At 36.1% G+C, this 25,907-nt stretch overlaps 1 long non-coding RNA gene across 31 annotated transcripts in view; it reads left to right on the top strand.

Annotated features, from left to right (window-relative positions):
- Window positions 1-22,733, top strand: part of LOC110101196 — a 50,340-nt gene extending 27,607 nt beyond the window's left edge. For 5 of the 31 annotated variants that reach the window (XR_003700047.1, XR_003700072.1, XR_003700073.1 and 2 more), the window contains 6 exons: window positions 7,362-7,491; window positions 11,538-11,651; window positions 21,003-21,858; window positions 22,006-22,100; window positions 22,231-22,325; window positions 22,453-22,733. This is a non-coding gene — a long non-coding RNA (uncharacterized LOC110101196). Of the gene's footprint in view, window positions 1-7,336; window positions 7,525-11,537; window positions 11,652-11,857; window positions 11,993-21,002; window positions 21,859-22,005; window positions 22,101-22,230; window positions 22,326-22,452 lie in introns of all 31 variants that reach the window. The other 26 variants (XR_003700061.1, XR_003700062.1, XR_003700056.1 and 23 more) reach the window with 26 other exon arrangements.
- The last annotated feature ends 3,174 nt before the right edge of the window (window positions 22,734-25,907 follow it).

Raw genomic sequence — 25,907 nt, 5'->3', positions numbered from 1 at the left:
GTCTTATAACCTTGGTGGATTCTCTCATCCTCTTCCATACATGTTAGCGTCATCGAGCAAAGCTCTGACATACGACCTCGGATAGGTCTTATATCCTTGGTGGATTCTCTCGACCTCTTTCATACAGGTTAACGTCATTAAGCAAAGGCTCTGACATACAACTTCGGATAGGTCTTACATCCTTGGTGGATTCTCTCAACCTCTTCCACACAGGTTAACGTCATTAAGCAGAGCTCTAACATACAACCTCGGATAGGTCCTACATCCTTGGTGAATTCTCTCGACCTCTTCCACACAGGTTAATGTCATCGAGCAAAGGCTCTGGCATACATCCTCGGATAGGTCTTACATCATTGGTGAATTCTCTCGACCTCTTCCACACAGATTAACGTCATTAAGCAGGGCTTTGACATACAACCTCGGATAGTCTTACATCCTTGGTGGATTCTCTTGACCTCTTCCACACAGGTTAATGTCATCGAGCAGGACTCTTACATGCAATCTCAGATAGGTCTTACATCATTGGTGAATTCTCTCAACCTCTTCCACGTATGTTAACATCATCGAGCAAAGGTTCTGACAAACAACCATGGATAGATCTTACTTCCTTGGTGGATTCGCTCGACCTCTTCCACACTTGTCAACATTAGCAAGCAAATGATCTTACTTACATCCTCGGATATATCACATATCATTGGTGGATTCTCTCGGCCACTTCCACACAGATCAGCATTATCAAGCAAAGGCTTTGACATGCAACCTCGGATAGGTTAAGCATCATTGGTGGATTATTTTAACCTCTTTCATATATGTTAACATCACAAGAATATCATTGGGTTTTTACTTGTTGTCAGACTTCTGTCCAATGCAAAGCTTCTTCCCGTTACGAGAATTCTGCCTAACATAAGTTTTATCGGTCTTCTGCCTGATGCAGAGCTTCCTCCTGTCGTTGGACTTCTACACGACGTCGAAATTCTCCTTATCGTCGGACTTTCATTGGGATTATGCCCAACACAAAGCTTCCTCCCGTCGTTGGACTTCTATACGACGTCGGAATTCTCCCCGTCGTCAGACTTTTGTTGGGATTCTGCCCAATGCAAAGCTTCTACCCGTCGTCGTAGTACTGCCGGTTGTTGTACTTTTGTAGGTCTTCTACCTGACATAGTACTTCTACCCAACGTTGGACTACTATGCATCGTCGGCTTCTATCGGTCGATGGACTTTCATTGGTCTTCTACCCGACGTCAGACTTCTGCCTGCGTCGGAATACTACCCATTATCGAACTTCTATTGGTCGATGGACTTTCGTCGGTCTTCTACCCGACGTAGTACTTTTACTCGATGTCGGACTTCTGCCTGTCGTCGGACTACTACCTGTCATCGGAGTTTTGGCGGTCGATGTACTTTCGTAGGTCTTCTACCCGACTCATTACTTCTACCAGACGTCGGACTACTACCCGTCGTCGGACTTTTGCCGGTCAATGTACTTTTGTAGGTCTTCTACCCGACGCTTAGCTCCTTCTCGTCGATGTACTTCTACCTGTCATGGGACTTTTGTCGAAATTCTACCTGATACTGAGCTCCTTCCCAATGTTGTACTTCCCGAAGTTGGACTTCTGCTTGTCATCGGACTACTACCCGTCGTCAGACTTCTACCCATCGATGGACTTTCGACAGTCTTCTATCCGACATTGTACTTCTAACCGACGTCGTACTTCTACCCGACACCGTACTTCTACCCGATGTCAAACTCCTGCCTATTTACAAACATTCATCGGGCTTCTACCCGACGTTGAATTTCTACCCGTCATCGTACTTCTCCCCAACGTCAGAATTCTATTCGACACCAAAATTCCACCCTTCGTCGGATTTCTGTCTGTTGTTAGACTCCTACCCAACATCGGATTTATACCTGTCATTTCAACCTCCCTCCTTACAACGGTCTCTCCAACCTCAATCGCCCACCGACTAACATTGGACCTCCGCAGGATCTCTTGAAGAATGAGGAGATGACTCTTACTCAGTGAGGGACCCTAGGCTATGACGGGGGATACCACCCATAAATGCCCAGGGGAAGGCCTCAGCTTGAGAAGAAGAAGAAATCTCCTTCTTGCAGAGAGGGTCCCCGGGCCTGAACAGGATTTGCCGCCTGCACAGGGCCCGGGGGAAGGCCATCAAATGAAAGAAGAAGAAAGGGAGGAGTCTCCTTCTTGTAAAGAGGGGCCCCAAGCTTGGACAGGGGATATCGCCTGTACAGGGCCCGAGGGAATGCCTCAAATGAAAGAAAGGAAGAAAGGAGGTGCAGAGGTTTCAAACCACCTAGGGGCATTTATAGAAGGAGAGGGAAGAATAAAAGTTTTGAAAAAAAAAATCAGAAAATCGCTGGAGGTTTGGACTAACTGCCAGTGGTTAGCAAACCGCCGGCTAGCGGTTGGCCAAACCGCGGATGGCAGACCGGCCAACGGGTCGACTGCAGGCTAGGCATGAACGCACAAGCCGAAGCGTGCTGGCAGGCAGATCATGGGCGGGCCAAAGCCCGTGGGAGGCCAGGCGCGATGCGGCGACAGCAGAACCGCCCCAACTTGTTTCCGGGTCTGATTTTTGCCCCAAAAAGATCAAATCAGACTTTTTTGGGATCCCCTAAATCATTTTTCAATATCCCGGACTCAATTTTGACACTTTTAAAGCTGTTCGGGACATCTATGCTTAACATTGGATTTTTTCTGAATTTTAAATTGCATAAAAATTTTTCCAAAGGCCTTAACGCATATTTTCAGAATTCTGGAGCTTCGACGTCCGAAAATAAGGGGGCAACTGATACGTCCTCCAAAAATTAACTTGATTGGGCACAAATCTCAATGCAAAATACAGTTGGAAACTTCCAAAATTAAATCTGGGAGCATCTGGACTCTAATTTCAGCAAACTTATAATCAAGAGTGTCTCGGATATACAAACTCAACGACACCAAATTCGACTCAATCCGAGCCCAAACGATTCCTAATCAAGCACCCAAAGCGTTGTTGGAAAGTTTAAACCACAATTTAGGTTACCAAACAGATTGCATACATGACGTGCTTATGGTCGAATTGAGCGGCTCGACGAGAGGAATCCAACGAGCCCAAGATCACCGAATTCCGACATTATTATGGCCTTCAATTGTCTGACGAACGGTGCATGATCAAGGGATTCAATATCGGCCATCCATCCAACCACTCCTCATTTGCCCTTGATCTCTCACCTATTTACGGGCCATGTCACTCCAAAAAACTTATAAATAGACCCTTCATTTCTCTTGAGAGAGGGATGGAAGCAAGAAGAGAAGAAGAGAAGATAAAGATGAAGCCGCTCCTTAACCACCGCCATAGTTTCGCCGGACCTTTGTCGAACCACCACTTGAGGCCCTCACCTCCTCCGAACCACCGCTAGACGTCGTTGCTTTGTCGGACCAACACTTGAGGCCCTCGCCTTCCTCGACCACCGCCGGACTTCCGCCGAACCACCACTTGAGGCCCTCACCTCCACCAGACCACCGCATGACACTGTTCCTCCACCGGACCACCACTTGAGGTCTCACCTCCGCCGAACCACCGCTTGAAGGTGTTGCTCCGCCGGACCACCAGTTAAAGACCTGTGCTCCACCAGGCCACGACCTGAGGCCCGAGCTCTCACTGGACCACCACATGAGGCCTGGACTTTGCCGAACCACCACTTGAGGCTCGAACTTCCGCCGGACCACCACTTGAGACCCTCACCTCCGCCAGACCGCCATTTGACGTCGTTGCTCTGCCGGACCACCACTTAAGGCCCTATGCTCCACCAGGCCACCACCTGAGGCCCGGACTCCGCCAGGCCACCACCTAAGGCTCGGACTTCCACCGAGCCATCACTTGAGACCTTGTGCTCCACCAGGACACCACCTGAAGCCCAGACTTCTACCGGACCACCATCTGAGGCCTGGACTTCTACCGGACCACCACTTGAGGACCGGACTTCCGTTGGATCACCACTTAAGGCCCTGTGCTACACCAGGCCACCAACTGAGGCCCAAACTTCTGCCGGAACATAACCTAAGGCCCGGACTCTGAGGCCCGGACTACCGCCGGATCACTACTTAAGGCCCTGTGCTCCACCAGGCCACCACTTGAGGCCCGGACCACCACCTGAGGCCCAAACTCCCAGCAGACCACTACCTGAAGCTCGGACTATATCAGACCATCACTTGAGGGCCAGACTTTCGCTGGACCACTACTTAAGGCCCTATGCTCTACCAGGCCACAACATGAGGCCCGGACTCCCACAGGACCACCACCCGAGGCCTGGACTCCCAACAGACAACCACCTAAGGTCGGTACTCTGTCGGACCACCACCTAAGGCTCGGACTTCCACCAGAACATCACCTGAGGCCCGGACCTCCGCCGGACTACTACTTGAGGCCTTGAGCTCCACTAGGCCACCACTTGATGCCAGAGTTCTCCATGAATACTGCTAACCTCCATCACTAGATAACGATCTTTCTGACCCTTGTCCCGTGCCGACAACGGTCCTTCTGATCTCTATCTCCTACTATGGTCGTTCCGACCTCCATCAACATACAATAGTCTTTCTAACCCCGGTCTCCAGCCGACTATGGTCCTTCCGACCTCCATCAACAGACAACAGTTATTTTGACCCTAGTCTCCTGCCGACTACGGTCCTTCGAACATCCATCACCTACTATGATTCATCCGATCTCCATCACCAGATAACGGTCTTTCTGACCCCAGTCTCCTGCTGTTAAGGTCCTTCTGACCTCCGTCACCTATAATGGTCCTTCCGACCTCCATGAACAGACAACGGTCTTTCTGACCCCAGTCTTCTGCCAACTACGATCTTTTGGACACCTATCTCCTGCCGACTATGGTCCTTCCAAACTCCATCACCCGACTATGGTCCTTCCAAACTCCATCACCTACTACGGACTTATGAATGCTACACCCTCTCACTTATCTGACTGTGTACTGGATTTTTGTACAAAGCTAAGACGTTAAACTATATATTTCTCTACCGCCACGAATACTATACGACGCAACACACACACACACACACACACACATATATATATATGTATCTGTATATAGGTCATGCTTTTAATAATTGGGGGCTAAAGCAACATAAGCACCTGCAAATAATCTTGTGATTTAAATGATTTAATTATAATTTAACCCCCATATATTCAAGCATAATCTTGGTTATGTACATAAAATTGAATTAGCAAACATGAATATCTAGATTGTTTCTAACCTATGGATAATCTAATACGCCCATCCCAGATCACAGAACATAATCATAAAATCCATCACATATAGCCACACCAATCACCATCACAACACCCACAAAAACAAATAATTTTTATATTCTAACAATGTACAATAAATACTAATGCCCTAACCAAAAACTAGAGTTAGGTGTCCTAACAAATAGTTCTAAGAGTGTGACAAGCTATATGAGTTTGAATAGGTGCAGAGTTTGTTCTTTCTTAAAATTTTCTATTGGTCAAATTTGGTTTGTTGAAAGTCAACGGGAACTTTAATTTAAGTTTAAGTTTTAATGTTTTTGAAGTTTTAAAGTTTATTTTATGATAGATTTTTATTTTTGAAGTTGATTAATGATTGATTGTTAAAATTCTTCTGATTAACCATTTAAATCTTTAAAGCTCTCAATTAAAATACACATTTTTTATTACTAATTTGTAATATTTGAAATTTAATACCCCGTCAATTCATTTGGGTATTGTCACAATGGGTACAATGGGCACGAGGATCAAAGCCTCATTATAACATGTTACCCGGTAGCCCAAGGTTTCTAACTTATAAATTTTATTGACAATGTGAAAATTATCTTGTCCTTTATGTTTGATTATTTTTTATTATTGTTCATTAAGTTGGGTGATCACTAGATTTTGGTAATTAAATGGTTTTTTATATTTTATTTATTATTATTAATTAAACTCATATCTATGCCTAACTTTCAATTTTATTCAAAATCTTGAATGTTTCTAATCTTGAAAGCTGTGCATACGGCTTTGCTGGCCTAGCAGCCCGTTTTTCGTTCTCTACGACATGGTCTTCTAATTCAAGGGAATGCTCTATGTCCGCAAGACTGCGATAAATTAGCTGCATGTGTCCTAAAACAATATTGCAAGCCTCAGGCGCCTTATACACATATTGTAAGCTTATAAAACTTGTCATCTTCCTCTTCTCTTCCACTTTCCAATTTCTTTCCTCTTCATCTCCCTTTTTTTAAATGCATATGGCTTCTGAAAGAGAAATGATATGCTTGAGCTGCAAAACTGATCACGCGAAAACAACGAAAAATTTAAATGCCTGAGTGCCCTAATGGATCATTATGCAAGAGTGCACAAAAATTTCAGCCACAAATGCAAAGATTGTGAAAATAAATTTATCAGAAAGTATGAGCTCGAAGCTTATATGAGGGAATAATGTGGGTGTAAAACTCATATTATTTATATAAAAGTATGCTTCCCAAATTTTCTCCTGTGAGCTTTGAGCTTACATTTTCTCACAAATTTATTCTCACACTCCTTGCATTTGTGGTTGAATTTTTTGTGTACTCTTGCATAATGATCTGTCAAGGCACACAAGCATTTAAATTTCTTCGCCGTCTTCGCTTGATCATTTTTGCAGCTTAGGCGTATCATTCCTCTTCTAGAAGTCATCTCCATTTGAAGAAGGGGAGAGGAAGAGGAAAGAAACTGAGAACTGGGAGGGGAGAGGAAGATGATAGCTTTTATAAACTTGTAATAGACACATAAGCCTTTAAATTGCACCACATTCTTTTAGGCGCCCGAGGCTTGCAACGTTGTTATAGGACACATACAGCTAATTTACCGCAGTCTTGCGGACATAGAGCATTCTCTCGAATTAAACGACCAAGTCATATAGAACAAAAAACGTGCCGCTAGGCCAACAAAGTCATATGCTCAGCTTTCAAGTAAATTGTTTCTATCATCTCTAAGGAATCAACGAAACAATAATTTTTAAATATTTTATATTTTATTTATATAATTATTATTTTTAGCTCAACACACCTTTTACAGCATAGACTATCTTTTTGACAAAAAATAACAAACGCCTACTACAAAATTTTAATGCAGTGATGGTTATTTGCATCTTCTTGTATGTTCTCTCATACGCTCTTCTCCTCTTACCTACACCCACGATAATTCTTCTCTTATTGCTACACATATATATTGGGCATAATGATTCATTCAGAATTTAATATTTAATATTGGGCATTATGCTACACATGTTGTGGATATTGTTTTGCTTTTATAGTTGGGCTGATTATTGAAGGAAATAGGGGCTGATGGTCTTCGATTTATGTTGACGTCATCTGCGAGCAAAGATAGGAAAGAGAGCAGATGTTCGACAGTAGATTGGAGGAAGAAGATTTGCACCTATGTTGGGGAGTTCAAAATAATATATGAGAAGTAAAGAGGATATGAATCTCAGCTATTTTTTTAGTTCATATTCTACTCCTTTATTTTACAGTTGGTCTTTATGAGTATTTGATTTTTTTCTCAAGTTATATATAGGCTTGGTATAAGATTGTATCAATTATTTTAGTTTGGAGATTATTTTGGTAAATTTTTGTAGGACAATGATGAGAGCTTTTGCACCCCACATCATTTTACCTCCTTGGATGACCATTTTGACAACCAAGAAGTAGTCCACGATTGATCATTTCAGATAATACAATTGTTTGATGAAATTAATCATACATTGCACGCTACTTGGTTAAATTAACCTAGCTTAAGATTTGCTTTTCATGTACTCTATTTCTTTATTGTTGTTCTCATTTCATTTTTCTGCTTTCTCTAGCTTGAGAAGGAAAAACTTCTGATGTAAATAACCATAGAAAATACCTGAGATGTTTTAGGAGAGAAATATAGGAGGCAGTAGCATCAGAGCACTTGAATTTAATAGTCTTCACCTTTGGTATAGAGCATCGCAGAAATTGAAATATGTTATTGAAATTTGTAGGTGTGTTAAACAAAAAAAATAATAATTATATACATAAAAGATAGAATTGTGAAATATTTAAAGATTAATGTTTCATTGATTCCTTAGATGTGACATAGGCACTTTACTTGAAAGCTGAGCATACGGCTCCGCTAGCCTAGCGGCCCGCTTTTCATTCTCTATGACCCGGTCGTCTAATTCGAGGAAATGATATACGCCCGCAAGACTGCGATAAATTAGCTGAATGTGTCCTAAAACAACGTTACAAACCTCGGGCGACTAAAAGAACATAGTGAAAGTTAAGGGCTAATGCTCTTATTGCAAGCTTATAAAAACTATCCTCCTCTTCTTCTTCCTCGCCCCTCTCACTTCCCAGTTTCTTTCCTCTTTCTCTCCCCTCCTTCAAACGTAGATGACTTTCAGAAGAGGAATGATATGTCTGAGCTGCAAAAATGACCAAGCGAAGAAAACAAAGAAATTTAAGTGTTTGAGTGCCCTGACGTATCATTAGCAAGAATGTACAAAAATTTCAATCATAAATGCAAGGATTGTGGAAATATATTTGCGAGAAGTGTGAGCTCGAAGCTCATAGGAACATTCCCTCCTGTGAGTTTCGAGCTCACACTTTTGTGCAAATCTATTTCCACAATCCTTGCATTTGTGGGTAATTTTTTATGCACTCTTGCATAATTATTCGTCAAGGCACCCAGACACTTAAATTTTTTGCCGTCTTCGCTTGGTCATTTTTGCAGCTTAGGCGTATCATTTCTTCTTTCAGAAGTTATCTACGTTTGAAGGAGGAGAGAGGAAGAGGAAAGAAACTGAGAAGTGAGAGTGAAGAAGAAGATGACAATTTTTATAAGCTTGCAATAGGCACATAAACCTTTAACTTGCACCACATTCTTTTAGGCATCTGAGGCTTTCAACGTTGTTTTAAGACACATGCAGCTAATTTACCGCAGTCTTGCGGACGTAGAATATTCCCTCAAATTAAACGATTGAGTCGTAGAGAACAAAAAGCGTGATGCTATGCCAACGGAGCCTTATGCTCAGCTTTCAGTGAATGGAGACGGAGAGGAGCTTAGTGCAACAAAGAAACTATGAGATCAAATGGAAGAGCGGTGAGTAGATTTCGCGAACAAGCGAATGTTAACACCATAGAATCTTACCGGCGAGTCGACGTCCTCCATTGAGGGGTTTGTGCAAGGTTTTGAATAGTTTCTAGTAAGCAATCTGAGGAATCCAATTTAGGGAGAGATATATGCAAAGTGGGATTCGACCAGCATGGGGGTAGAGTTGCGTCTTGGTGGTGGCGAAGGGGCGGCGGAGTACGGGAAGCCACTTGGCTTTTCGTGGACTGGGGTTTCGGTGAACGCAACTCCATTAGAACAGGCTTTCTTTCCATTCCCAAGATGTAGTTCAGGTGTGGTCAATTTTTCTATTTTCTATTTTTATTTGTGTTACTTTCATGATTCTCATCAAGCTATTCAAGTATATTCTCGCCAAGAATCTTTGAAGCTGTTATTATCTTTAAATGGTTTGAGATTTACACCACAAAAGCCATTACAACATTCTTATTGGCTTCAAAGACTAGCTATTTCCACTGAGATAGTACTATCTTTGGCCATTCTCCTTCCTGAAGTGATTCAATGCATCTTACAACATCAGTTTTCAACTAGAAGCTTGGATGATCTATGTCGTCTGTGTTTTATGAATTATTTCTCAACATTTTTCATATTTTGAATTGGCAGTTGAAAAGTTCAAGTTATATGTTTTTTACTGCAAAAATGACGACTTGTTTCAATTATATATATTTTTTATTCCTTCATATTAATCGTTTGGAAATGGCATAATGTTGGCTTGGGTTTTTTTTCCAACTTTGATGGAAACATCTATTGGTATGTTATAGTGTTCTTCTCCAACGGTACTTCTTGTGAGAATTTTATGGTGCTTTAAAAAACCAACTTTATAGATTGGGTCTCAGAGGATCTTGATTTCTATTACATTTCTTATGATGAGCTAGCTTCTTCTCTCAAGATTTCCTTTGGTTTTATGTGGTTCTAAATTGCATGTGTGATGATTACCTTGCTTTTTTACTTAATTTTGTTATAAATCTATTCCATTTCTTAAGCCATTCTATTTTATGAATCTACCTTTTAGATTTATGGTTTCTTTGCCTATTAACATTATAAATTTGATATAGTAATGATTGACTATTTTTTAAAGCACATCGTGAATCAGTTAAGAAAAAAGGTTTATTCACTCTTACGCTTTGTGCTTTCTTATATCTTATTTATCTTTATGTTGCTTTTGATTAATAATTTTTTTAGGAAGTTTCTTCACTCATTCTACTTGGCTAGCTTTTTAACAATTTTTTAAAAATTTCTAAGATAAGAAACTTTTACAATCAGATTTGATATAAGAAGCAGCCCAACTCTTTTAGTAAGAAAAAAATTATAATATCACATAACTAAAATGTATATTTCTCATAATAATTTGACAACTATCTTTTAAATAATTGTAACTATCCCAAACACACCCTTAAATGACAATTTATCTAGAATCTTTATTGGAGTTTTACTATAGAAGCAAGATACATATAATTTACTAATATTAATGCATATATTATGGCATTTTGGCTTACCTATATCAAAATTCTTCATATACATTGGCTATGGTGCATCAATAAAGTCTTGTAAAAGATTCGCCAATGATGTATTATGGCATTTTGGCTTACCTTTTTAGCAGCTTTCATTTAAACTTTAATTCATATATTCTGATTTTGTTTTGTGATAAACTTTGTTTAATCACTTAGTTGTATTCTGTACCCTTTTGCTCATACCTATTTGAAGTTGTTGAAGTGTTTTTGTTAAAAACCTTGAATAAAGAGATCTTGAATTGAATCCTATCCAACAACAACACCTTCTACCACTGGTTCCCCTTGCCAACTGCAACCTAAACCTTGTGGCAGATCTTCTTGCCTCCCTACTTGGACGGAGAGCTTGCTTCCACAGAGAGAGAGAGAGAGGGAGGGAGGAGAAATAGAGGGAGAGAGAACTCACGGTTAGGGGAGGGAAAAATATAACTGAATTTTATTCATTCTCATTATTTCTCAAAAATACAAGTCACTCATTTTTATACTAATTAACTCAAAGGGATAAAATATAAAAGTAGCTTAAAACAAACACTTAAACTAAAAATAAAATCAATATGTCCAATACGAACCAATATCTAACAATCTAGATTCATGAGTGTTTAGAAAAATTCTCATAGGTAGCTTTATTTTTTATGATTCTTACTCTTCATTCTTTAGCTTTATTTTTTTGAAATTTTAGAGATGTATGTGGTTGAAGAAAAAGGTGGAGTGATTGCTCTAATGCTTGTCACCTTGCTATTTTGTCTATCATAATTGTATATGTATTGCAAGTATAATTAATTTATAATGATTTCCCGAGTTTTAAAGATGATCTTTGGGGGCTAAAATATGCTCATGAATTTAAATGACTTCTACCAGGTGTTTGGGAAGCTTGGCCCAAGTTTATACGATTTTCTTCAGAAATATAGTTACCGGCCTTTCCACTTGATCTTGTTTGTAAGATTGGCAAGCAACAATTTGAATTTGTAGCATGTATAGACTATGCTTTCATTTTTTCAGTTTTTTATGATTGTTTCGAACATTAGTACATTTGAAAACCTTTTGTGAGGATAATTTTTGTTTGAGCTCATGACATTTTACTTGTGCAAAAATTAAATTATGATTTTTAATATTTTTAGCTGTATGATTTGCAGCCAAGCCTGTATTATTCATTTTAATTTAATTTCAATGGTTTTTAGTGGTTGCATGTAGGGGAAATTTAATTTTATTTGCCAATGTTGAACTTGTGTGCAATTATGCAAGATTAGCATCTCATTTGTATTGATTTGAAGCTGAAGAACATTCTTATTATTTCTCAAGAGCATGCTCACAAGGTATTTTGGCTATATATTTCTTTTTCTTATGCCTTGATTAAAAATTGTTTATTGTTTGTTAAGTGTTAAATTCTAGATTTAATAAATTTTGGATTGCTCATTTCTTTGCATAAATGTTGAAATTTTATATTTTATTTTATTATCTCAATTTTCCAATCACAAAATGAGATTACCCAAGTCAAGCGTCATCAAGGTAATTGATTTTGGAAGCACAACTTATGATAGCTAGGATCACACTTATATTATAATAACGAATGATTTGTGACACTGAAGCACTATTATTTGGGCAACTGTATATAAATAGAGGATTTTTATTGATTAAAAAGGGTAAAATCATAGGTAAACCATGATTTTGAATGAACGATTGCCATGAAAAATATTTATCTTTACATATTTGCTGCATATCATTAACTTACTGCTTGATTAGCCTTCTCCTTTAGCTTGATTCAGGAAGTAAATGACAAGGGCATTTTTAGTGTTTATGATTCAATCATTTAAGCTGTGAAAAAGGATTTAACTAGCAACCCAAAAAGGTACAATAAGTATGACTGTGAAACCCTGTTGACAAAATTGTCTAGCTAATTATTGACCTAATTTTTGTATGATATATTAAACTTATATAATCTACTCCTAGCATTTAAGTTTTTCTACCATAGTTTAAAAATCACCTCTAGGTTTTTCCTTAGGTGGACAGTCAATGACTAGTATTGGCAAGCTTTAGAAAGCCTACAAATCCCATAGCACATCCTCTAATGGACTAAAGTAGGCAACAAATTCGCCAAAACAAATGTCAATTCATCCGGAGTCAAATAAAATCAAATTGAACAAAATTTAAATCAACCCAAAAAAAAATAAATTATACCAACCCAAATCAAGCGAACTCAATTCCTTTTTAATTGATTTAAACTAAAACAAGCCATAATAAATTTAAAATCTAATTTAATCGGTTTAAATTGAATCAAATAGAGTAAATTCACTTTTCTTGGATTTTAATGATTTTTTTCTATCTATTACGTTTTTGTGTTCATTAGAAAAATTTAAGGAATTGGAATCATCTCTCGTGAGGGTAGCAGAGAAGACTTTCATGCTCATGATTTTTGCCTTGAAATTTCAAGCCCATGATCATTTTCGTAAGGGAAAACATCTTATAAATCATATGACAGCAGACCAGCAGATATAGTTGAGTAAGGATAATAATATGAAATAATGACGATTACTGCTACAATAGAATGTGTGTAACACACAAACATGCCCAGCTAAATATTTATGAGCTTAACAACAGAAATAGCGCATAGTGGGAAGATAAGTGTGGGCCAATTATAAGAAAACGCAAGAACTATTTTAAATAGAGTATAAATGAGAAGCTGGTAGTGTGCATGAAGTAGAGTAATATTACCAAATTAACTTTCAGAAAGAAATTTGCTAAGAATGGTGTAACAAGATATAAATTTATATAGCTTCCCGTTATAATCCAACTAAGTATACTATTTTTTATGTAAACAAAAGTATGGTTCAATGTTTAAAATTGCGTAATCGGGTATTGAGGCGTTTTTCGTTCGTGAGGCGAGGCGTAAGCCTCAAAATCAAAAGATTGTGTAAACATAAAATGATAAATTTTTTATATATTAATGAGTAAAAAATATAAAACATAAAAAAGGCACAATATATAAAGTGAAATCAAAATATCCCAACAGTAAGACAATATTAAATATAGTTCAACTCAAATTCTATCTTTTCCCAAATCACAGTATTCTTTTCATTGACATATAATTCCAAAAATAAATAGCAATGACATATCACATAATAACTCATAATTCATCAGCATTGTCATCACTAAGGGGTCTTCATTTGAATCATCATTATGATGAACTGCTCTCACCCCTTCCACCTCTCCTATAGAGTCTAATGTCTCTCAATCAAAGCATGCACTCATGAAGAAAACTTATGAAAAACATGCACTCATGAAGAAGCAAACTAACACTAACAACTATTACAAAAGATGATGAATACAACAATATGCCGGGCAGCCGGGGGTCCAAGGGGGCGTTGCCCTCTGGCGGGGTTTGACCAGGGTCAAGGGGCAGCGCCCTTGCAAGGATTTTCGGGGGCAGCACCCCCGAAATTTTTTTTTATAAGAGTAATTTTGAAGTTCTGCTTATTTTTAAAGTTCATAAGTCATTGTATGGAAAGATACCGAGTAGTATCGAGCATGTACTGAACATGTATTGAGTAGTACTGAGCATGTACCAAGCAATATCGAGCATGCACCAAGCGGTACCGAACATGTACCTAGCGGTAACGAGCATGTAGCGAGCAATATCAAGCATGTACATAGCGGTACCGAGCATTATTGTACCAAGTGGTACCGAGCATTTTTTTTTTAAAAAATTTTAAGAGGCGGACGCCTCTAAAACATGAGACAAGGTGCGCCTTAGTGAGCTTGAGGAGTACGCTTCAATGCCAGCTCTCATTGCGTAGACTTTGAGGCTTAAAGTTTAAAATTGCGCTAAGGCGCGCCTTGAGGCGCGACTCTTATTGTGCAAATTTAAACCATGCAATATACACATACACATTCCACCTTAATATTCAATTTATACACATTTTTTCTCTTAACGACAACTTGCTTAAATGCAAAGCAAAACTCTATCACTTCCTTTTTCCCAAAACACTACATGTGACAACTCATGACACAATTCTCAAAGCATGAATATAAAGAACAATAAAATGTACTAAACCCTTCAACATGATACATAAAATCAAAGTCCTAAAAGCACCAACTTCTCTTTCAAACCAACATATGAGAATATACAAATCGCTTAATTCACATCTACAAGAAAAATATAACACAACTTGAATACTCATGTGAGATTGAACGTATCAAAACAATTTGCAATAGAGTTCAAGATTTGTTTCCAAAACTCAAAGGGGATTACCAATATGATCACTCAATTTCCTTTTATATCACATATGCATGGGTATAGGTAAAGTCTTAAAGCACAAATCACAAGTACATGCATTTTTTTTTTTCAATTATATACAATTATATTAAAGAAGTGTTATTATTGCTCTTCTTTCTCTACAAGCTTGATGGCATTTCATTCTTTCCAAAGATCCATGCATCTCTCTAGAATAAGCATACAACCTTGGCTTGAGACGACATATACCCATGATTGAGACATAAAGCAAATGAGATTGTAAATCATGATTATTGAGCTTCAAAGCACATAATATCAATCATCTATGAAATGTTATGACCCACAAATATATGAGTAAAAAGGAAATATCATCTCTTAAACTAACCCTTCAAATTATCTCTTTTTAAAATAGCACATTCTATTTTTGAACATTCAAAGCATCAACACAAATATTGAATTTTGAAATCCTTGTACACAATAATTTGAATCCCATATCAATATCACATTGCAGCTATAAGTCACAAAACATAGGACTTATGTCAGCATTTTTTTTTTATCTTTCTCAATAATAGAACATAGAGACAATAGTTTTGTGCTAACTATATGAAATTAAGCATAAGAAATTGAAGCTCATTGGGTTTCTTTAAATGATAAGTTGTAGGGCTCCAAAATTTAAAAGTATAAAACATAATTTTAGCATGAAAATAAGAATGGTAGAGAAAAGACATGATTCTCAACTCCCTTTTCTTGTTCTTTGAAGAAAGAACCAATACCATTAATGCCCTTACTTCACCTCAAATATCAAGAAACAACAATATACAACTATAACAATGCTATTCAAGAAGAATTTTCTATTGTAATGAAGAGATTAAGAAGAAGATTGAGAAGATGATTGAAAGAAAAGAGAAAGAAGAAGATTGAAAAAGAAATTGAGGAGAAAATGAAAAGGTGTAGAAATAAGAGAAGAAGAAGATTACCCGAAGTTGAGGAGATTGCCGGCGTCGGCTAGGGCAGAGGAGGCGACGGGAGAGGTTGTCTTCGGCTAAGGCAAGCGAACAGGAGGGAGACGAAGGGAGGGCTTCGTACGCCTGGAGTCGAACAGGAGGTAGGGATGACTGTAGGCTTCGGCTAGGGCAGAGGGAGACGGGTCCAAGGCTTGCAATAGGGAGGAGCGACGGGCTGGGGTAGGAGGCGGATCTGTGCATTCGGTTCGTGCGAATGGGAATGAGGCGGACGGTTACCGAAATATAAGGGCAAATTATTGGGTCAGGTGACCGAAGCCATCTCTCCGTTCGGTCGCCAAGAGAAATGCGACATCTGTTAGGCATTTTTTTAATTTAATATGTTTGCTTTATGTCTTGTCAGAGTTAGCGACCCGACCCGATAATACATTTCATTTGAACTTTTAAGCATTTGCCGCCCTATTTTTGCATTTTGATACCCGCGAAAGACGCAAATATCTACTGCTGTAGAAGAAAAAATGAGCCAGAAAATTGCAGAGAAGAAATGGACTGCTCAGCGAAGAGGGAGGTGGAAGAGGCATGGAAGAGGGAGTGCATGAATCGGAAAGGATGCATGAATCGGAAGGGCTGGTGCATGAATCGGAATCGAAACCTAACTTAGCCGGAAATTCCTCTGGTTTCAACATATCGGTAAGTTTTTTGAAAAACCAAGTTAGAAAGTTGTAAACAGTCAGTTTTAATATCATCGCCGCAGAAAGAAGACGTAGGTTTCAGTTCATTAGTCTTAGGATCTTTGATTTTGCGATTTTTAATAAATTTCTTTTGTCGAAAAAGTAAAAAAAAAAAAAGAAAATATAATGTTGTTGTTTCTTAGCTTTCATTATTGATATTTTATTTGATGATAGTGATGAAATAAAAAAATTGAACATTGGTTTGATATCTAGTTGCGCTTTACTTGCGCTTTACTTGCGCTTTCAGGCTGTTTATAAAGATGAGACATAAGCATGATGAATGTTTTGCACTATATGCTCAACGATAATGCTTAAGTGTCTAAAAGGTCATCACAGTTTTTGGCCAAATTCTAGAAAGATAAAATCGAAGGACTTTGTTTGTTCAAAAGCTGGTTTCAAGAAAAGTGATGATCATAATTCAGGAAAGAGAAAGAGATTCACTAGACCAGTTGTCAGAACTGGTTGTCACAGCCAGGTGAGGTTTGTCAATATGAAGATGGTTTCTGGCATGTCAAAAGATTTATTGAATCCCACAACCATGAATTAGCTAGCCAGCCGACCGACACCTTTTAATCAATGTAGGAATATTATTGAGGAAAAAGCTTTCGTCCATAAAATCGATGACAGTTGCAGGGATTGAACCGTTGATGCATATACTACCATTGCAGAGGAAGTTGGTGGATGTGAGAATGTCGGATTTTCTAAGAGGGATGCCTACAATTTTATTCAGAAGGAAGAAAAGAGCAAGGATTGAAATTGGTGACACAATTCTTTGATTCAATTATTTTAAAGATCACAAGTTGAGGACCACATGTTCGCATGGGATGTTCAATATGATGATCAGGATAGATTGTTAAATTTTTTCTGGGTTTGATGGCAGAAGCAGGATAGATTATGAATGTTTTGGAGATGTGTTGATTTTTTTATACTAGTTAAGGTTGAACAAGTATAATTTTGTTTGTGCGCCATTTTGTGTGTTAACAATCATTGGCAGAATATTTTGTTTGGGCTTGCTTTTTTGTCAGAAGAAACAATTGAAAGTTTTACATGGTTGTTTAAAACATTTGTACGAATAATGGGTAATAAATATCCAACAACAATATTCACTTGATCAGGACTAAGCTATGGTCAGGGCATAGAAGTTTGCATTACCTCACACTCGTCATTAGATTATGCAATGACACATCTTTAAAAAGGTTCCATCAAAAGTTTCCATCTACAATAGCAATAAATAAAGTTAGAGGACTATTCCATAAGTGTATGAGGTGGTGTGATTCTGAGGAAGCGTGGGATGAAATGATCAAGGAAGGAATCTTCATAACCATGAATGTTGCAGGATCTTTTAAGATAAGGAGAAAGTGGTTAACTGCTTTCACACAAGGATTCCTTTTGCATGGGCATTTTATCAACGCAGCGTAGTGAGGTTACTAATAATGTGTGTCAAGTGGCATTTCAAAGCCAACAAGTTCATTAACTGATTGTTTTCTTGGCTTGGAAAAGGTACTGATGAATTGGCTGCGAAATGAGCAGGATGAGGATTACAAATGCAGTCAATCTGAAATTGTTCCGTGATAAGAAACAGCTCAATATTAAAAACAAGCTGCTAGATTTTACTCAAGAAAGAATATATTCAATTTTTGAGGAAGAATTTATAAAGGGTGTGGGAGAAATGAGTATAGATTTTGTCTCGACTGATTCTTCAAAATTTCTAGTCAACTACATAGAGAAAAAGAATCCAAACCATCCTTGGGTTGTTCACTTTGATGCAACAGAAGGTAACATTCAATGCAGCTGTAAGAAGTATGAAATCATGGGATTGCTGTGTTCTTATTGTTTGAGGGTTTTTAAACAGTTGGATATGGCTAAATTCCCTGGAAGTACTTATTACTTCGATTGGTCAGCAAGGGTCGACAAGTTTTTATTCAGGTTACTTGCTTAATTCTCAAAAAAGTAATAATTTTCAAAGTGGTAGGGATTCATATTCAGAAATCAGGTGAGCGAGGTTTGCATATCAAATGAGCACGGAAGCTCAAGGGAATGAGGAGGCAGAGGAGTTTATTCTTTCCTCATTGCAAGACATGTATAAAAATTATACCTAATTCTTGGTGGCAAGAAAAGAAATGAGAAGGATGTTGCTAGTTCCAAGGTGGAACTGCTAATTTGAAGATCCTCTAAAGCGTAGACCTAAAGGCATATCAAATGCAAGACTGAAAAGCCATTGGGAGAAGAAGAAACGGCTTAAGAGTGTGTTTTTTAATAACTTGTTAATTATTTAATTCCTATTCCTAAGACTAAAACTCTATTTCTTACAGATAAGAAACCTTTGGTGGGGGATAACCCAATGGATGAACCTTCTTCAAACACAACCTTCTTCAACATAGATGAACTTTTCAAGCATGCTAATGTTTCAGTGAGGAATATATAACCGGCATACCCACATGCCAACTGGAGCTGAAACACCAAGTTGATGATGGATTTTCTTTCTTCGGAGTTGGAATTTAATGAATTTACAATGTAATAATATTTATTTGGACTTATTGATTTCATTTATTGGTTGTAATAAAATTGCGCTAAAGTTTGAATTTGCAATGTAATATTTATTTGAATTTGCAATATAAAAATAATATTTGGATTGACCTAGCGCTAAGGTTGCGCTAAGGTTGCGCTACGGTTGCGCTATGGTTGCGCTAAGGTTGCGCTAAGGTTGCGCTACGGTTGCGCTAAGGTTGCGCTACGGTTGCGCTAAGGTTGCGCTTTACATAATATGCACAATGTAGAAGTTACAGAATATGGTTTCGCTTTGTTAGAAGTTACAGAATATGCACATGTTATACAACAAATAAGAAAATATATAATAACATAATAAAATGTACATTTATAATTCATGGATAATATCTATACTACTATTATAAAAGGGGCTTGAGTTTCCACCCCTATGCAATCTTGGCCTTTCATTTTAATTCTTACGATATTATCCTAACCCTTCATTATATTATAAATATTTAATAATTCAAAAAATATAAAGCATAATTATGCTGCTTAATTAATAATTAATAATAAATTCAATTTAAGAAGTGATTAATTCAAAGTGGCTAATTAAATTTTATTAATTAATTATACCGTTTCAATTAATTACACATAAAGTGGATAATTAAATTTTCTTAATTAATTATATCATTTAAATTAATGACACATAAAAGTATATAATGTATTTATACTGCTTAATTAATAATAAATTCAATTAAGAAGTGATTAATTCAAAGTGGCTAATTAAAATTTCTTAATTAATTATATAGTTTAAATTAATTACCCATAAAGTGGCTAATTAAAATTTCTTAATCAATTATATCGTTTAAATTAATGACATAAAAGTTATGAGCCAAACATTTACTTGTGATAATCACAATTAAAATTCATTATAATTAAAATTCTATTGGTAAATTTGAAAATTCATGTGATAATCTATACTACTATTATAAAAGCCGCTTGAATTTCCTTCTGCCTAAAATATTAGCCATCCATTTTATTATTTTTAAAATTATCTTGTCCATTCATTGTACTAAAATAATTATTAAATCTATAAATTTATAATAATTATACAATTTACTAATTGTTACATACATTTAATAAATTAATTAATTAGGTAAATTAATGTATCTTAAATTTTTATTCCTCAACTAATGTCTCTTAAATTTATTCCTCAACTAATTAAATTTTTAGTCTTCTCGAAGCCCGCTTCAGATTCCCTCCATTTATTTTATTTTTTTCTTAAATTATCTTGATCGTCCATTGTATTAATGCTCTATATATAATTCTCATTCTAAATTAATTTTAAATCTTCTAAACGTTTTAATTTCCTGCAAGTTTCATTTATTTAATTATGTTTCATTTCCCTATCGGTTATCAACCTATTCACGCGAAAGATGAGACGTTGGCTCTTCCTCTTCCGCTACTCTTCTTGTCATTCTGCTATGCAGCTAGCTCTTCTGACTCTTCGTTTCTTCAAGAAATTAACAATGAAGTAATACATCAACATCTCTTCGGATCCCACTCACAGCCTAAACTCTTCATCTTCAAGTTGCTTGATTTTGTGCCTCTTCCGATTCTGCTCTGCTACCATCCATTTCAAAGAAACGTTAAAAGAGCTTCTTCACATTCTTCTCCTATCGGATCGGAAGTCACAAAGCTCGCATTCTTCTTTTGTCGGATTGGATCGAAAGACAGATAGGAAATAATTTAGGAGAATGGAGTAGCACTCTAAACCCTAATAGGGCTTTCCTGATAGGGTTCTCATACTTCTACCTGCGTATACTGCAATCAGTTGACGGTGAAATGACAACCTTTCTTATACAAATATTTTTCATCTCTACATATGGAATCATTCCGTCTTCGCTTTTCCCAGTGTGCTCCTGCATAAACTTTGCAGACTTTCCTTTCTCATTGAGGGTTTTCAAAATTTGGATGGATGCTGAATAAGGAGAAGATGAAGGCTATGGTATGCTTATTTTATAAATTTGTTGCTTTTCTCTCATTGTTTTGTTTTCCAAGATAAAATGCATTCGAAATTTTTTGTTCGTAGTTTTTTTTGTGTGTGATACAAGAAATTCCTAAGGAAAGTTAACATAATTTTTTTTTTGCAGTTTCATCTATTTTCCCATCTAATGAAAAAAATTTTATTCCTATTTCTTGAAATTTGGATTTTTAGATTGCCCTTTCTTGAATTTTCTCTCATTTTGCATAACGATCAGGTGAAAAAATCACCCCGTTCTTGTCATGTTGATGGAAGCTGACAATGCATAATTTTTTTCCTTCTTTTTGTCGTTAAACTTATTACCACCACATTTATGGATTTATCTGAAGTTTAATCATTTTCCTTAGGTAATTTGTCATTCTCTGTGTTTGAGCACTTCTAACCAAGTTATACATTTAGACTTCATTTGGGACGGTTTTTTTACTGCTTCTTAAAATAAATTTTTTTGTGGAAAATTAAATTTAAATGTAAGAGAATATGTAACATCTAAAATGAACGATAAAGATATAAATATGTGTCTTTAACTTCAGGTACAAATTTAAATTTTCTTCAATAACTGCAAGGTACACGAAGAGTTCATAACCAAGAATTTTGTAGCGGCCTAATTTTCTGATTGGCTGAATTTTTCAAAAATGGTGGCTTATCCTTTCATCTTCTTGTCATCATTTTATGGAGTAACTGCTTGATTAGCCTGCAAGTCCTCCAAACAAATGACAAACCTTAACGGGTATGATGTAACATATTTTTTCTTTTACTATTGTGATTTGTATGATCTTACAGCATCTCATATTCCTCTTTGTTAGAAATTTTTTTGATAAATTTTTGTTGTTTGGTTGGCTTGGATGAGACTTTTTTTAATGCCATTTGAATGCAGAATGAAAGTCAAAGCTTATCGGGATGAATCATCACCATATGCAGCTATGCTTGCAGCACAGGTTTTTGTCAACTTATCCTCAACCAAAGCAGCAGGTGAAAATTAATTTCATTTTCAACAAAGTTTTCATTTCCTTATCATTTTCTCTCTTTTAATTCCTTCAAACAAAAAACTTCATGTTGTAATAATCCCTTCTTTTAACTATTGAATTATATAATTGAACAGTCTGAAATTATTCCTGGATAGCATGCATTCATCGTCGCAATTGCTCTCGATAGGTTTTAACAACTCTATGGAGGGATATAATACAAACATCACAGGTTATGTTGAAGTTATTATGCTTTACTTTGTTTTATTATTATTATCATTATTCTTCACTATTTTATGATAATTTATTATCTGATGAGTGACATCGCATAATATTTAGTTATATTTATTTACTTGCAGAGGATATGACCCCAATTCTCACTCATAACACCCGTAGAAAGGTCGGTAGAAAGGGGAGGATATTATAATATATGCATTCGTCTGTCAAACCTTCTTCTACTTTAACAAAAATTCTTTGAAGAGGGAGGATATGATAATCTAATAGTAAGAATTTTGTAGGTTATAGTTTGTCGTTGTTTCGTTGATTTGAGATATTTTTTGTTGTATTTAGGACACCAGAAGTCTTTAAGATTTTTATTTTTATTTTAAATAAGAATATTTGAAGATCAAATTTTTGCATATTTTATGTTGATTTTGTTTTCTCATGTTGTTGATGGGATTTGCTATTGATGGGTAAAACATGAAAAGCTATTGTAAAGTAGAACAACAGATTAAAATTTTTTGCTATGGTTATATCATGTTTTTGTAAGGTAATGAGATTTATAAATAATCTTGCAAAAATTTTGTTGGTGACATTAGCCTTAATTATTTTTTAATGTTAAAAATGCGTTAGTTATGCTTAAATAATCATTTATTAAAAAAATTTATCGATTCAGCCATAATAATCATTATTATAATGTGATTTTGGATGCAGCATAAATAGCCATAGATTTTACTTGATAGGGCCTTTAATGTCATGCTTTAAATTTTAATTTAAAATCAAGCCTTCAATTGGCTCTATAGTCTATACCATGGGACTTAGCCAAACTTGAGTTGTTAGCTACTTTTTATTAGGAATGATTGACAAATTTAAATATTAACTTTGCACTTATGTTACGGATATTTTAATACAAATTTCATAGAGATGAGTTTTATAGTCATTATATTTTTTTTAAATGATTATAACATAAAATTTGATTAATAAATTATATTTTAAATCAAATTTTACAACTATAAGGCCTTAATTAAATAAGGGTTAGAACATTCTGATTAAAAATTTTGGCATATTGATGTTTGTCATATATCCTATATTAGATCTTGTTTATTTAGTACCCTCTTAAAGTTCATCAAATAATTCTAAATAAAAAACTTCATAACAAAGAGTTTTTTTTTTAATGTGAATTAATTATTTTTTAATATTTATTTAAAAATATTAAACAAAATGATATTATTTATTAAATTTAAAATTTTTATTTTAAAAATTTTATTAACGCGCATTTAATGCACGTGTCATAAAATTAGTATTTATCAAGGTCATGATCAATCCTAGGGTAGACATTAGATGCTTAATTAGCATAGCTAAATTGAGGAAATATCTAGCGACCAAACCCAACTGAGGGTTCCATGAACCTTCTGTTTAGCTCAGGTGGGGTGGAAGCCAATCAAATTAAAAAGATTTACTCATTTTTGTGTAAATCAGATGTGCTATGCCACTTTACAAAAGATAACTCACATAATCAAAATATAGAGGCGCAATCATTGGGACATTAGAATACCAAGTTTATATCATCAGGTAATTAATGAATTAAATCGCATTTGAATAAATTAAAGATCGTATTGAATGATCATTTATCATACAATACAAATCATCTGAATGCTCTCTAGATTAACCTTGATTAGTCTTGTACGATCTAATATTTGATTTAAGCTAAATGTACTGAACTATTTATAACTGAGCATGATGATCTATGGCGGTAATGAACTAATCATACTATACGAATAGAGTCAGCAGAGTTGAAAATTTAGTGTTTTTAGAAGCCTGCTATCAAACTCTTATATCTTCAACACGATCTAATCTAGCTCCCAGATTTTCTTGAATTTTATTCAACATCACTCAAATATTTCAAAACATTTATTCTGAATAGCCTCTAAATCTGCCTTTCTAATGGGTGGCTGGTCAGCAGAAGGTTGAGTGGTGGAAATTTTTTCAGTAGGTGGACAAGTAGAAGGTTGAGTTGGCGGCAGAGGTTGAGTTTCTGGTGGTTCATTATGAGGAGAATAAGGGGGAGAGAGAGGGGGAGAGGGAGGTGGGGAGGGAGAGGGGGTTGGTGTCAAGTTTTTTTCTTGCGGAAGCTTTAATTTTCTGGGGTGACTGCAATTTCTGTGGTTCATGACCTGAACGGGTTTCCAAGTTTTGTATGGCAATAATGTCAGCCCCGTATTTTTCGGCCTCCTCATTGCTAACATTCTCAAGACAAACATAAATCTGCAAAAAACAGAAAAATTTATTAAAGCGCAACCTTAGCGTAACCATAACGCAATCGTAGCGCAACCTTAGCGCAACCGTAGCGCAACCTTAGCGCAACTTTATCATAATTTGCATCATGTAAACGAAAAAATTACATCATTTTTCTTTAAAAATTTAAATAATTTTGCTGCATTCTCTTGAGTAAAGTATAATTCTGTATACCCCTCCCATCTCAGAAAACGCGGTCTTATTTCTGGATCGGAAGGTTTATTCAAAGAAAAAATGTTCCAAAAACCAAATCTGTATAATGCCAAACATAAAAATTTTAAAGTTAATATTAAAAAACATTATACATGTAGAATAACCAGTATGAGTGGAAACTTACCAGTAGAAAAGGAAAAAAACCATTGATGTAACCCAATGGTCTTTGCAGTTGAAACTTCTCAAAAATTGTGTTGAACTCCCCGACCATGAAGTTCCTTAAGCATGAAGCCCAATTAATGGAAGTGAACTAACTTAAATTATTTGCAACAGAAGTGAGCCTTCTAGGAGTTTTATGGTTATTTAGTGGAAAGAAAAAGTTAGATAACAAAAACATAATAAAGGTCTTTATTTTTTTAACATTATCAGATAATCTGTCTAATTTTGACATTTCCGTTTTAATTTCAGTTGACAGAGGTCCATTTAGAGGATCAATCCTCCATTTGATATCAATGCCTCTGTTTGGCAAACCTGTTAGAAAATTTCTATTGTTAAAGTTAAAAAAACATATAGCTATAAAAATTCCATATTCAAAATATTACCTATCAAGAAAGCAACCTCATCAGAAGTGAATTTCAGTACATGACCAAGGACGATGAAGCCTTCATCAACAGGACTCCAAAATTTGAGAATCTCAAAAAGACGTGGTATACACTGCTGGAATGCGGGGAACTTCAAAAATTGATGAATGTTTAGATTCTTTAATGTTTGCTCCACTTCATCATCAATGATCTCGATAAAAGCATCACAATATTTCCGAAAAGAAGTAACATAACATCTAGATGTTACTGGCCTTTGATACGGCGTCCTCATCTATAACAAAAAAAAATCAGAACTATATCGCAAACATAACTAAAGCGCATCAATAGCGCAACCTTACATTTCGTAATTATTTAGCTTAAAAGAAGGTTTAAATTCAGAAAAAAATAAAAATTGAACACCACATTGAACATATATGTAGTTATATAACTATTACTTAACCCTAAAATTTAGCAGAAAGCGTAAATCTTTCGTATCATTTGCTTCATCCATTTACGAAGAGAAGAAGCATGAAAAATCAGAAAATAAACATTTGAACATTACATTA

The sequence above is a fragment of the Dendrobium catenatum genome, unplaced genomic scaffold (assembly GCF_001605985.2).
Source record: "Dendrobium catenatum unplaced genomic scaffold, ASM160598v2 fragScaff_scaffold_211, whole genome shotgun sequence".
In the NCBI taxonomy this organism is placed as follows: domain Eukaryota; kingdom Viridiplantae; phylum Streptophyta; class Magnoliopsida; order Asparagales; family Orchidaceae; genus Dendrobium; species Dendrobium catenatum.
Note: the sequence above shows the minus strand (reverse complement) of the source record. Positions and strands in the feature narration are given on the sequence as shown.